Below are 15,731 nucleotides of genomic sequence, written 5' to 3'. Positions count from 1 at the left end.
GAGCTGCTTGCTCGTTAGCATCTCCATTACAGTGGTGAAGCGCTTTGTGGTTTAAAACTTTTCTTACTATTATGGAATGACCACAGCCTAAAGACTCATCCTTTCATTCCACCACTGCTTAGGAGATCATGATCTATTAGTTGCTGCCAATATAGCCACAGCTCCTACGAACCCTGAGCACCCCCTTATGTGGGACCCTGAGCCAGCACCTTCCTTTAACAAAGCCAAAGGGCCACAGACCTGATAAGAATAAACCATACCAGACCTCATTTATTTGTGTTGCACATTTAAAAACAGCATGTCAGCTGATCAAAGTGGTGCACAGAGTAAAAACAGGTAGAACAGCCATAAGAATCAAAACACACAAGATCAAAACAGAAAGTCTAAAACAGCTGGTAAAAACAAGACACAGCACAGAAAGAGCGCTCACCGGCCAAAAGTTAGAAAGGAACGTGTCTTTAGGTCAGATGAACTAGTGCCAGTGAAGGAGCCCGGCACACGAACACAGGTAGGGTGTTCCACTCGGATCGCATCTAGATTTGTGTGTTATCTGTCTTTTTCACCGACATGGTAATAGAGTCCTGCAATAACCATTTTACCTGTCACTTCCATTAGTAAAATGACAACGACATGTTCAATAGCTTTAAAATGTCATTCTGTATAAATAGTCTTCAGACTGAACCAGCTGAACAGAGTCCACATGGTGACATCACACATCACGCACTGTGGCCCCAGTTACTGCATAGTGACATTAAGTTGACCAGCTATGGCCTGAGTACAATGTAAACGTTTCTTAAGTCATTTTCCATACAACCTTTGTAAATGGTAAATGGCCTGTATTTGATATAGCGCCTTCTAGAGTCCTGGAACCCCCCAAGGCGCTTTACAACACAATCAGTCATTCACCCATTCACACACACATTCACACACTGGTGGGGATGAGCTACAATGTAGCCACAGCTGCCCTGGGGCGCACTGACAGAGGCGAGGCTGCCGAGCACTGGCGCCACCGGTCCCTCCGACCACCACCAGCAGGCAACGTGGGTTAAGTGTCTTGCCCAAGGACACAACAACTGCGACAGACTGAGCGGGGCTCGAACCTGCAACCTTCCGATTACGGGGCGAGCACTTAACTCCTGTGCCACCGTCACCCCCCACCGTCTTTGTGATTTATAAAAAAAACAAGTGGAAAACGTGGCAACTTTGAACAAATATGGACCTGGCGTAGGAACATTGTGTCGACGGGGAAAGATTCAGCACAGCTACCAAGGCGTGAATTTAAACAATTACAGACTTGTAGACTCTTACAATTTACTACAATTCAAGTTTAGTTCAGTTTATTTAATTAGCACCAAATCATGACAAGAGTCTTGTCTCTGTGTCCACTGAGTTTTGTCAGCATAACAGTGGACGTTTATCCCGTGCTGTTTCATGATTTTACCAACTGAAAGCAAATATATAGTGAAAAGAATTGGTCCAAGCACTGAACCTTGTGGTACCCCACATATAACCCTAGAGCCAAGGGTCTCCATCAGGTTGCTCTCACTTAACAGTCGCTCACCTGGAACCAGGCAGCGAGCCATCCTGCCCAATGATGGACGGCTTTTAAATTTGATGGCAAGCTGTCCCTGTTTTCTGTAATATCTAATCTAAAAGGAACCTTTTGTAGAAGTGAAATAAAAATCTGATTATGGCACAAACATGAACTACCGGAAATATGCAGATTAACTGATCAGGGTTGCAGCACGGATCCCCGATTCTTTCATCTTTGAACGCAGCAGCTGCAGCTGGGGCGGTGATAAAGGCGCACCTCTAAAGAAGACTGGGTGATGTTGGGCATACAGACCTGGTTTCACAAAAACATCCTCAGTAAGATTATCTGAGTAACAGTAAAGTCCTATCCGTGGTAACAGATCGCTAATGCAGATTAAACAAACAACATGATGAACACAGTCAGGTTTGGTTAGGATGCAGGTATGCTGGTTTAGCCTTGTCCCTGTGTTTCCACTGAGTATCGTCAGTAACCAGAGAACTAGTCTGGTTCCTCACAGGCAGAGAGACACTTGAGGGGTGGGACTAGCCAGCTCAAAAATAGCCAATGAGAAAAAAGGCAGAAATGCCGACTGTACTGCATGACGCTGTAGTCTTTTAGTTGTCAAAAATGGCGTCTGGCGATGGCGTAAACATCTTTCCTTAGAAGAAAGGCTTTTAGGGTTAGGGTTGTTTATGAGAAACTCAGCAATGCTGTTGATTGGCTTGGTTTGATTTCTCGGGGGGTGGGGTTATTTGAATAGGAGAGTTCCTAGAGCCAATGCTTGCTGGTCAGGCTAATGCTGGTCTAGCCTGCGGCGCTGGTCCAGGATGGGATGCTGGTGCAGTGCATTTGGTAATTGGGCTTTTAGTGACAGTTTAGTGACCTAATAAGATGTTTCAACAACTATTCATGTTTACTAAGAGGGATGAGCGAGTACACCACTATCTGTATCTGTACCTGTTCAACCATCTAAATTATCTGTATCTGTACTCGGAGTGGATTTGGCATAACCCGGAAGTGGGCGTGGTTTAACCAGAAGGTGGTGTGGTTCACATCAATGCATTATTTTACATCTGAAATTGATACGGATTGATCAGAAGTTGCTATGTGTATTGTTAATTTGAAAACTATTTCCAGAGCAGCCTCAGAATTGAGATTAAATATTTTTGATCGCAATAGTAAAGGAACTGTAACAGAACAAGTTTAGTAAAATCAGAACATTAATATTTAAGTGCATGAATTAATACATCTGAACTCATGCAGTAGGAACTAGGAAATGTGAAATGCTAGAACCAGACACAACTTTATATATATATATATTTTTTAATTTCATTAAACAGATTTTTCTCCCCCTGGGCTGCCACTTTACCGTGGTGGAGGGGTTTGAGTGTCTCAATGATCCTAGGAGCTAAGTTGTCTGAGGCTTTCTGCCTCTGGTAGGGTCACCCATGGCAAACAGGTCCTAGGTGAGTGATCAGACAAAGAGCAGCCTGAAGACCTCTTATGATGAATTATATAGATGGAAACCGTGTTCCCTCGCCCGGACGTGGGTCACCGGGGCCCCCTTCTGGAGCCAGGCCTGGAGGTGGGGCACGTTGGCGAGCGCCTGGTGGCCGGGTTTTCACCCATGGCGCCCGGCCGGGCACAGCCCGAAGAGGAAACGTGGGTCCCCCTTCCCATGGGCTCACCACTCGTGGGAGGGGCCAAAGGGGTCAGGTGCTGTGTGTGATGGGTGGTAGCTGAGGGCGGGAACCTTGGCGGTCTAATCCTCGGCTACAGAAGCTGGCTCGAAGGAGCCTGAGTTGGTGTGTGAGGTTGAGATGTTCCGACTAGATATAGTCGGACTCACCTCAACGCATGGCTCTGGCTCTGGAACCATTGTCCTTGAGAGGGGTTGGACTTTCTACCACTCTGGAGTTGCTCCCACTGAGAGGCGCCGAGCAGGGGTGGGCATACTAGTTACCCCCCCATCTTGGTGCCTGTATGTTGGGGTTCACCCCAGTGAATGAGGCCTCCCTCCGCCTACGTGTGGGGGGACGGGTTCTGACTGTGGCCTGTGCTTATGCACCAAACTACATTTCAGACTACCCACCCTTTTTGGAGACCTTGGAGGGGATGCTGGAGAATGCTCCTTCTGGTGACTCCCTCGTTCTGCTGGGGGACTTTAACGCTCACGTGGGCAACAACAGTGAGACCTGGAGAGGTGTGGTTGGGAGGAACGGCTCCCCTGATCTGAATTCGAGTGGTGTTTTGTTATTGGACTTCTGTGTCAGTCATGGATTGTCCATAATGAACACCATGTTCAGACATAAAGGTGTCCATATATGCTGTTGGCACCAGGATACCTTAGGCCACAGCTCAATAATCGACTTTGTTGTTGTTTCATCTGATCTGCGGCCGCATGTCTTGGACACTCGGGTGAAGAGAGGGACGGAGCTGTCAACTGACTACTACCAGGTGGTGAGTTGGCTCCGATGGTGGGGGAGGATGCCGGTCAGACCAGGCAGCCCCAAACGTATCATGAGGGTCTGCTGGGAACATCTAGCAGAGTCTCCTGTCAGAAAGAGCCTCAATTCCCACCTCCGACAGAACTTCCAAAATGTTCCGGTGGAGGCGGGGGACATTGAGTCTGAATGGACCCTGTTCTGTGCCTCCATTGTTGAGGCGGCCGACCGGAGCTGTGGTCGCAGGATCGTCGGTGCCTGTCGTGGTGGCAACCCTCGAACCCACTGGTGGACACCGACGATTAGCGATGCTGTCAAGCTGAAGACAGAGTCCTATAAGGTCTTTTTGGCCTGTAGGACTCCAGAGGCAGCTGACGGGTACCGGCAGTCCAAGCGGAATGTGGCTCGGGTGGTCACTAAGGCAAAAACCTGGGCATGGGAGGAGTTTGGTGAGACCATGGAGTAAGACTTCCGTACGGCTTTGAGGATATTCTGGTCCACCATCTGGCACCTGGGGGGGGGGGGGGGGGGGTGCACTACCAACACTATCTATAGAGGGGGCATTATGCTGCTGACCTCTACTCAGGACATTGTGGATCGGTGGGCAGAATACTTTGAAGACTTTCTCAATCCCACCGACACGTCTTCCAGTGAGGAAGCGGAGTCTGGGGACTTTGGGTTGGCTTCTCAAATCTCTGGTGCTGAGGTCACTGAGGTGGCTAAAAGCTCCTCTGTAGCAAGGCTTCGGGGGTGGATGAGATCCGTCCGGAGTTCCTTAAGGCTCTGGATGTTTTGAGGTTGTGTTGGCTGACACGGCTCTGCAATATCGCATGTACATCGGGGCAGACCCACTGGACATGAGAATCAGCTCCTCTAAATCTGAGACCATGGTCTTGATTTGGAAAAGGGTAGAATGCCTTCGCCGGGTCAGGGATGAGGTCCTATCCCAAGTGGAGGAGCTTCTTCTTCCGTCTCTTGGAGAGTACAGACGCTTTTTGCCTCCTCTCCTCCCTATCTTATTCCAAGGCTCTTTGTCTTTGGGTGTTCAGCGCTTCTGCATTTTTTCTGGAAACTGGAAATTATTAAAAATGGATCTGGTCAGTTGGTGTCTCAACGCGATTGACAAAATTTTTTAACAATGAGAACGGGAGAAGGGGCTCCCGGGTGCCCCTCTGGGACAGAGCCAGCTGGGCATATCATGGACTCGTGGAAACAGTGGAAGCTGATCTGCCTCTCTCAACTGTCTGTAGAGGATTCTGAATTTGCGTGGTGTTGGTGTCAGGTTTCTTGCTGCTTGGCCTGAGCAGTTACCTGGTTTACCGGAAAATTAATGAGCTGTCGAGGAATATGGTCTCAATCCAGGAGCTCAGGGATGGATTACACCGCTCTGTGAACGCACAAACTCATATAATTGTCAAAATGAGTCGTAAGCTTGGAACTTTGACTGAGATTCAGACTCTGGCACAGAAGGTGGATTCTATCAAGAAGAAAGTGGACGGGACAGCACGGTTGGGAATAGAACTCCGGACGTCACGTGACTCTCAGAGAGTAGGCGCCATGTTGGCAGGCACCAAATGTAAACAAAATGAACGGGATCGGCTTGGATTTTACTTCGTCAGAGTTTACTTCACACATTAAAACCGAAGAAATCATTTTATATAGTCAGAAATTAAATAGACTAAACATCTCCGGCCCTTACCGTGCCCCTGGGATACTTTTTAAAAACGCCAGAAGCTGTCGGAGCGGACCCCTTGGGATTCCCCCGGAGGAGCTGGCCCAAGTGGCTGGGGAGAGGGAAGTCTGGGCCTCTCGATGCTACTGCCCCCACAACCCGACTCCAGATACGCGGATGAAAATGGATGGATGAACAAATAACAGATTTACACGTAAGTAGTTTAAATAGAGTGCTGTGCTGTTTGAATGTATAAACTGAACGCCAAGAGAAATCACTAGTCTGATTGTTTTCCGTGAAAAAAATAAATATGTCAGGCAGGAGCGTCTCAGGATCTGTCTGAGATCTGTCTCGGTGAGACAGATAATAGCAATCCAAAGTGCTTTTTATGTGTGATCTGACACTTGATCAACCATTGCTTAAAAATGAAATACAGCTTAGCCGGTTAATTGCTGTGATCATAAAACACGTAAACGGCAGACCGCAGAACTCACGAGGCAATGTTTTACGTGATGTTTACTTGTTGCTATGAGTAATAAGACAGAAAAAGCCACGCCAAAATAAGTTTAGGAAGCCCTCTAAGAATCGTAATAAAAGCATTTAAAATAAATACCATACACAGGTGAGGAAACGTTGGTTTAAGTACCTGATATGAAGCGGTCGCTGCATAAGTGAAAACCTTTACTCTCGGGATCCCACAGTTTCATTTTAGCCCGGTCACTAGTGTGTTTTATTACAATGATCCAACGTTTGCGGCGCTCCGGATCGTGGGGAATCCTGTAGATGGCTCATTCCTTATGTCATCCGTGTCTGTTCTGCATCCTGGAGCACAACAGGAATCTACCATAGTTCCCGTTTGATTGAGTTTTCTGACAATGACAAATAGTCCAGCTGCCGGCTTCTGCCTGCCAATATGGCGCCGTTTCGATTTGAACTGTTGCATGCCGGGAGAAGTGACATCAACTCCCGGAGCTCTATAGATTAATTTACGCCATCATTGGATTTAGAGGGGTTGGAGACCAACAGAACTTTAAGACAGAGAGGAAATTATCTCTGTCTGGCCCCAAAACAAGTTCTTATCTGAATCTGGTGCCCTTGAGCCTGTGAGGCTGAAGTGATTACTCCCCCTCAGAAGAAATGTGGAATGCTGCTGTCACCATGGCAACTCTGTCTCCCTATCCCAGCCTGGGCGGGACTGTGACCGGTGAAGGCCGTTGAATCGTTTCCAGAAGTCACTGTGCTCTCTAACCCAATTACCTCCCACCCCTGTCCAAAGGGAGGTGACAAGCGCTGCTCATCACGGCTGCATGCACTGATGTGTGGAGAGTCCCCAACCCTACCTCCCCACCTAGTGGACACTTACGTTGTGTAATGTCTGAAGTCTGTTGCATTTCTGTCTGAGGTGTTTTTTGCATAGAAAAGCTGCCTTCCCTGTGGAGGGTAACTCTGAAGTGCCTTTTTTTCCTCCACCTGACCCAATCCTTATATAAACCATCTGATCACTATTAATGTAACGCGACTTGGGTTGCGAATGACCACAGTCACCAATTCTTGTCATGTGTCTATGTATGTATGTATTTCTGATCTCAGAATTGTGTGTACTGAAACTCTAATTTCCCTCTGGGATTAATAAAGTATCTTTGAATTGAATTGATTTGAATTGAGTATCTCGGGGTCTTGTTCACGAGTGAGGGAAAACTGGAGCGTGAGATGGATAGGCGGATTGGTGCTGCATCTGCAGTGATGCGGGCATTGTACCGGTCTGTCGTGGTGAAGAGAGAGCTGAGCCAGAAGGTGAAGCTCTCGATTTACCGGTCGATCTACGTTCCTACCCTCACCTATGGTCATGAGCTTTGGGCAGTGACTGAAAGAACGAGATCGAGGATACAAGGGGCCGAAATGAGTTTTCTCCGAAGAGTGGCTGGGCTCTCCCTTAGAGATAGGGTGAGAAGCTTGGACATTCTGGAGGGGCTCAGAGTAGACCCGCTGCTCCTCCACATTGAGAGGAGCCAGTTGAGATGGCTCGGGCGTCTGGTCAGGATGCCTCCTGGACGCCTCCCTGGTGAGGTTTTCCGGGCATGTCCAACCGGGAGGAGACCTAAAGGGAGACCCAGGACACGGTGGAGGGACTATGTCTCTCACCTGGCCAGGGAACGCCTTGGGATTCCCCCGGAGGAGCTGGCCCAAGTGGCTGGGGAGAGGGAAGTCTGGGCCTCTAGCCTTAGGCTGCTGCCCCCGCGACCCGACTCCGGATAAGCGGATGAAAATGGGTGGAAGGATGGATGGATGGATGGATGGATGGATGGATTTTTCTCCTAACGTTCTTGGCATTTTTCCCCACACAAAGTTAAACAAAACAATGTTGATTAAGGTGTGTGCGTGAGAGACAGAAGAAATTAAAAAACCCGACCGGAGCGGAGGGAGTGACTGACGCAGCACGCCAGCTCTGTCTTGTCAAATGCACCACGTAAGTTATGAAAAAAGTAACTTTAAATATTCAACCGAACAAAAGGCGAGCTGAAGAAAACCTAGGGAGTACTGAAGAAACATGAGTAACAATGAAATAAAATACATACACAAAACTAGATTACTAAAACCCAAACAAAAAAGGGACAGACAGAAGAAAAACGTATGTAATATGTCCCTTACGACTAACATAACATTAGTAGAAATGAAACAACATTATAAATGAAAATGAACTCAGAACAGTATGTTCTAATGGGAAACAGGCTTCAACACAAACAGTTGTTTTCTGCTTGGTGCTAGAGCTCAACCAGGGTCAATTTAATATAGCGTAATATTGTTTTGGGATAGTGAAAAGTGCAGGGGAACATGTCCCCCCCTGACCCCCCACCCCCCCAAAAAAATTACGTCCATGATCAGACGCAATCTGTCGTGTCTACGTACCCTCTCGAAGACCCTCGTGGTAGATCCGGAATGTGTTGAAGTCCGGGGACCCCAAAGGTACCAAAGTCCATAAAAGAAACCGCAGTGCCACTAGACTGGTCTTAGAGTTGTCTCCAGGTCACAACAGGTTGTTATTTGCATCTATGAACGGACTCTTAAGGAGTCAGAGCTGTGTCAGCTTTATTCTGAAGCAACCGTTTACGGTGTCAGCTGTAGCGTGCAACAGGTGTTGACAGCTTGTGAAAAGATGCGATGGGAGGAGAGTTTTCCTCCGGTGGCCAGTCAGAGTTCGTCTCAACGGACTCACTCAGGAAGTGATGCTGTTTTAATGATGGTCATATTTTGATTACATGGCCAATCAGAATTTGACATGTAAATGGGCTTTGCCAACAAACCTCAGAAACCACACCTTACATCAGCTACAGGAGTTCTGATTTGTGGAACAGAAAGCAATGTGTCATGAGATCAGTTTAACCTAGTCATTGTCATGTGTATGAGTGTGTGAGCAGTCAGTAGATAGTGATTCACTTGTTAAATCAAACTTTACAGATCACAACATAATATTCATTTCAACTTCAGTAATTTAAGCACTGATTAATCAAAACTTTGTTATTATTCTTCAGCCATTTTTATTCATTCAACCATATGATTATTTACATCATCCAGTATTCGTTATCATAACGGTTCATTCTTATAAAAGTTCATTCTTCTTGTTCTGTGAAGCAAAGCAGATAAAGATAAGAGGAAACTTGAGAGGGACCTTGGTCAGGCAACAGTATCTTTCTTGCAGATTAAAGGCACCAGTTAAGACTTATGTCTCCATATGACCCGATACTGGAGAGGTCAACTGTAGATGAAAAACTGGCCATTTCTGGATGCTACCAAGCCCCCACAATGCAGGTCAAAAATTGAGGCAAACGCTGAAGTGAAAGAAATTGCAGTTCCACCCTCATCCACTAGGGGCTGGTGTCAGAAGCGAGCAAATCCTCATTGACTCCCATGTTAAAAATACCAATTTCACAGCAGAAATAAACATGTTTACAGCCTGGTACCAGAACATGTTTTAGGTTTAAATGATCTAGTTTACACTCATGACAACTCTGAGGGGGGTGAATGTTTTTCTCACTCTTCTGTTTAAGTGTATTAAAAGCCTAAAATTCTGTATAATTAATGAGCATCAGACCCACGTGACCACAGAGCTAGCTCCGTGGAAAGGCCTCAGTAGAGCCTCGGTCTCGCCTGGAGACTGCTCCGGGATTTTGAGCCTCTGTGTGTGTGTATTCTTGTTTGGATATTATTTGTGCAATTGTTGGACAAAATGACTTGCTGTGGCATTAATTGCACTAATAGAGCGTCCAAGGAGTCTCCACTTCATTTTTTTCGGTAAGTAAAATTATATTTATGTATTTTAGGTCACTGCCGCCTTTTACTAGCTGAGTTTATCAAAGTAGCTAGCTAACTATCATTTTAACATGTAGCATGTACTGTTTAACCATGAAATTTAGGTGTAATACACGGTACAATAATTAATAAGGCATATGTCGATGGGTAAAAGGGTAAAACCCAGTGCATTTTACATAAAAGTTGGTTGAAATATGACGGAGCTCTTGGAAGGACACTTCTGTGTTCCATTCTTCCACCAGGTTCTCCCCAGCGGTCAGCCCGGCGCTTGTCTGACCGCTGCGGCGCCTAGCTGCTGGGCGGGCTGACCGCTTGTGGAGCTCTCAGACTCGGAGAGAGACCTGACCGCAGAAATACTGCAGCTCGGTGAGTTGGTTGATAGTGCTTGATGTTAGTCTCCAGAAGTCTGTGTTCCATCACATAAACTCGCTCTTTTTTTTTTTCTGGTGCGGCTTATATTGAGGTGCGCTTGATAGTCCAGAAATTACGGTAAGTATTTTAAACCCACATGCTTAAGTAGTTCTTTGTATGAAGTTTTCCTCTGGGTGATCCATAGAGGCTTGACCTTTGGGTAAGCAACCAAAGAAGAGAGTGCTGGACTCCTAATTCACACTTCCGCTTGTGCAGTGAACACTTTGAGAGTCATCACTTCACCACTGTAATTAAAATATATATTTTCAAAGTGTCTATTCTAGATTAAATCCATCCACATATGCTTTATAAATAAACACTCTCCACATGGCTTTTACACACACACATGCATGCATGCAAGCACGTGCACACACACACACACACACACACACACACACACACACACACACACACACACACACACACACACACACAGTGCTCTGGTGTACCAGTATGTTTTTGAGATACAGAAATTGACCTTGTCTGATGTGAATCTTTTTTATTTATTTTATTTTAGGGGAGACTTTGCCCGAAGGACACAGATGTACCTACAATCTTCTCGTCCTTTAAGGTCAAAAAACCTCTTCCAAGAAGGAAAGTACAGGTAAGTAGGAATGACAAGGTAAGTTTTGAGAGTATGGGGCTTTTGGTTTGTTTGTCCTGTTTTGTTCCTAGCAGGGATTCATTTTCTCTCTGTGGCTGAGTTCCTGCCACCACCCCCAGTTTCAGCTGCTGAACGTCATCAGCTTATCTGAAAATAAGATTTAAAAGATTTTATCATCTTTGGTGATCTTACGCCTACAAAACATCCTTTGTTCTAATGTTGAAATTAATCAAAACTGATCTTCAACCTGCTGACCTCTATAACTTTATTCCTGTTCCTACTTACAAAGAAGCCCCTGTACAGAGTCCTTCAGACACCTAAGTGACCTAAGTGATCATCTAATCAACACAACAACTCCCACATAACAGGGAATAACGATGCAAACGAACCATGAGGAGGTAGGGAGGAGGCGTTTTGCAGGTGACAGTTTCTGCTTACCAAGCAACATTAGACAGCTACAATAAAGCCTGATTCATGCTTCTCCATCAGCTCCAACAGGGAGAGACACGCACGCACGGACGGAGATGTTTTGCCCTCATGCTTCTCCGTCTCCTGGGGAGTGTTGCAAAGCAATTCCCGGCCAGGACAGCAGAGGGCGTAGTGCTGTTCTGTGGTATCCTGTCATGTATCGGTCTAAGATGGTGTGTTTATATTGTGGTTTTTTGTACATAAGAGACTTTTTAACAGACATATTTTTCTCTCATTCTCCTCCATCTCTTCACGGGCTCGCCACCTCTAAACCCACGTTTCCTGTCGTTTCCGTCCACAAATAAAACGCTTGCTGCGTAACTTATCTCTCCTCCAGTCACGGGGAATTAAAACGTTCATGTTTTTAGAGTTTTTTTTTTTGCGAGGTATTCTTCAAGTTTCTCCGTGTCTGTTGCTATTTATCCTCGGCTCTTTGTTTTTGAGTGCGCAATGGCGGCGGTGTAGACGACAACGGCATCCTGACCAATCACAAGCTTGCGCTGTCCGTCTCGTTCGACAGATGTTTAAAAAAGTGGGCTCGACTCCGTGCGTACTTGCGTGCCTGCTGGGGCCCTACGCAAGGACGGATAATGGAGTTGCGTGTCTCCGAACTGACGCAGACGGAGAAGCATGAATCAGGCTTAAGATCGACCCTCCTATATTCATGAAACCAAAGAAGTCCAATTGCCTTCTTTAAAAATCCTTTTGATGTCATACTGAACAACTGTTGTATTTGACTCTAATTTTAATGATTCTGTTTCAGGTGGAAATGCTGTGTGATTCCTGTGTCCTGTGGCCCATGACCTGTGTCAGCCCGGTTCTGGATGTGGCCTTGCTGAGTTCTCTGTAGCAAGGAGCTCGGCTGTCTGGGAGGTGGTCTGAGTTGGTTCTGTGCTCTGTGCTGGCTGCTGGTCTCCTGGTGCTTGGGGCGGTTCCAGAGTGCACCTGATCGTTGGAGGTCTCACACTTCACATCCCAGCACACACACTAAAAACATGCTTGTTGATGTTTGTTGTTCATGGTTTACATGTTTATAGTTGTTCATCCCACGTTTTCTTGATGATTCTTAGAAATGTTTCTTTACAGGTGCAGCTGCTGGTTGCTGTTTTTTTTTATGTTGGTTTCCTAGTTGTTTTTATTTTTCTCTCTTCTTAACATGTTATCAACCCTCTTTATTCCATATTGGTTCAGCATTTACATGCTGATGTGGCGATACATAACCCAAACCAATATTACAATAACATACATTTTTATTCAAGGGGAACCTCGTACACATTAAGGCTCCTCGTCAAAGAGCAAATCTGTTCAGCACATTCTGACGGACAGACCACCGTTCTTCTGTCATGTTGCTGTACAGGACATTTTTAGAGTTTTTCTTTTTAAAGATAAATAGTATTACATTTAAAGAGCAATACTTTAACGTTATCATTTTCCCACACTCTGTATACCTGTATTTTGTTGTTTTTCAATAAAGAATGACTAATTATTTCAGTTTATGGGTTTTTGCACACAAATATCTACAAAGCTAATATTTACATAACAAGTATGATTGGGTTTTGCAATACGGCAGCATCTAAGGTTTATTTTAGTAAGATTTTTAAACCAAGTAAAGTTAGTAAAGAACACATTTCTGTTGGACGTAAAACAGGCCTGTTGTAGAAACAACTTGACATATATGATTCTTCCCTCCTTTTTTGTCTTAACCAAAGAAATTCCAGTAATTGAGCACAACATTTGTTTTTTTATAACACATTTTATAAAATAACAGGATGTTAAATAAAGAAAAGGGGCCCAGAGAGCTGCAAAGTGAGTGGAACACTGGGTTGTGAAGGAAGAACAGAGTTGTCAACAGTGTTATGGCTATAGATAAATTACATCATCAACACATTAGCTATAACAGTCAGGGATATGTTTATCCGGTTTGCCTGAAAATAAATCTGTCTTAAAGGTAAAATTCAAAAGCAGCGAGACTCCCACCTGGAAGTCTTTCACTGCATTTGGAGCTGGCCTTTAAGACAATCGGCAATATTAGTTAAAAATATATCATTTCCCCTATTAGTGAAATGAACTTTGTTTGACAAAAATGTCCCTGGACTGTCATGTCTGATGTGAGGACGCACAACAACGGCACCTTTTAAGCTAGAAATAAATGTAGCCATTACACTGTTGACAAACCTCCTTGCCTTCTCAATTTTAGCAGGTTTACACCTGCCCCCCAGCTACACCTTTGGGTGATGGACCACATGATGATCATCATATGAGGGTGTAGAAGGTGAAGCCGGTGCAGGTCCTCCTTCATCTTGTTGACCAGCTTCACACTGCTGACCACCCCCATGTCACTGCCACCACAGTGGATGATGAGGACACCCGGAGCTGCTCTTCCTCGCATGGAGTGCAAAAAGAAGGGGAGAAGGTCTGTCCACCTCAGTCCGCCCCAACCGAACCAGGAGACACAGACGTCAAGGAGGCCAAGGTTGTCTCTGAGGGTCTCTGCAGCTCTCTGGGCACCACGACTGACGTAGCTGTCACCAATGAAACACAACAGACAAATCTAGTTTTTGATGATGGCGCCTGCTGTAATGACTGCTCGTCTGCCGCTCCTGTTTTTGCTTCTTATTGTGTTTACAAATTGCCGGATTACCGAATCCAGTACTGTCATCTCATATGACCGACTTACCCTCGTCGATCTCCGGCAGACACTTGGATCACTTCAGTTCCACAGTCGTGAGTTTGGAGGATCTTTTGGCTCGCTGTTTGTTACGGTCCCAGCATTTCTGCTCTCTGCCCCCGCGTCCAGTTTGGTTCCGAAAGAGGCGCCGCCCTCGCGGCAGGCGGGGGGGACGCCGAGCGAAGCGAAGACTGTCACCAGGGTCCTCATCTTTGATATCTATCATTCCTCTGCAACCAGATCCCCAACTCTGTCACTGGCAGGCGGAGTCCATGCAAACCCTCTGTCGGAAGATCCCCGAGAGTGATTGCATGGACGGTGGTTTTCGGCGGCGGCGAATCAGTGGGACTAACTTGGCTAACCTTAGCTATCCCAAGGTGATCGGCTCTGGCGTGCGCTCCAAACCCGGCTCCAAGACGTCCACTTCACTCCTCAGGATTGCTCTCATGAACGTCCGATCGATTGGGAATAAAACGGCTTTTTTGAAAGACTATTTCATCGACCAGTCAATAAACCTGTTCTTGACTGAAACCTGGGTCCAGCCTGGTGAGTCAGCCCCTCTATCAGAACTTTGTCCTCCTGAATGTCTAGTCTTAAACGAGCCTAGACCAGGGGCATTCAATTAGATTTTTTATTGGGCCAAATTATCAGAAGGCTTTTGCCAGTGGGCCGCACATTTCCCTGTATCTCATATTTTTCCATTAAAACAAAGTACCACTGCATTTTCAACATTTTTATTTAAACAAGTCAAATCACATTAGGATTAACTGCTGGTTTTTAGTGAAAATAATAGAAACTGCTAAACATAGCCAACTGTGGTTTTAACACAAATCCGAGTCACAAACTCATAATGACAGTACTTGTTTGTCACATAAAATAAAGCCAAGAAAACATAACCAGCTTTAGTTTGACTGAAATCACAGTCACATAAAATGCCAATAACAATAATTACAACGTCTTTTGTGCAAATACAGTAACAAACTCTCAGCTCTCAGTAATAGCAATATCATATTGTGCAAATAAGAACAAACAAACCTTTGAATTAAATCACAAAATTAAACTGCTTTTAAAGCATATAAATGAAACAAAAGTCTGAGTCAAAAACCTATAGTGACAGCCATAGGCGTCATTTTAACCAGGGACGCCGGGGACATGTCCCCGGCAAAATTTGTGATTGGCAGCTGTGTCTCCCCCACTTTAAAAAAATCCTGCTGATGAGGATTTTTGTTTTACCAGCTCAGATCTTGTACCAGGGGTCGGCAACCTGTTCCCATCATAGAGCCATTATTACCCGTTTCCCACAGTAAAGAAAACACTGGGAGCCACAGCGGCCGCAGCGTTGTGGGAGGGGCCTACCCTCACAGCAGAGCGCTGCTCACAACCAGGTGACAGCAGCCGGTACCGGTCGCTCGCATGGGCGTCGCACCCGTGGGGGATTCAACACCCACACTTTTCCAGCTGTTTTGCTCACCTCCACACCAGTCTGGTCTCTTTAGGTCGCACTCACTCTGTTTGCCTCATCTCCTTCTTCACCTCCGCTTCTGACAGCCGATGTCGGGTTTCCAGGAGAGCAGGAGAGGGAGGGACGGAAGAGCTCGACTGAATTCATAATTTTACATCTT

This window comes from Nothobranchius furzeri, chromosome 16, assembly GCF_043380555.1.
Source record: "Nothobranchius furzeri strain GRZ-AD chromosome 16, NfurGRZ-RIMD1, whole genome shotgun sequence".
Lineage (NCBI taxonomy): Eukaryota > Metazoa > Chordata > Actinopteri > Cyprinodontiformes > Nothobranchiidae > Nothobranchius > Nothobranchius furzeri.
Note: the sequence above shows the minus strand (reverse complement) of the source record.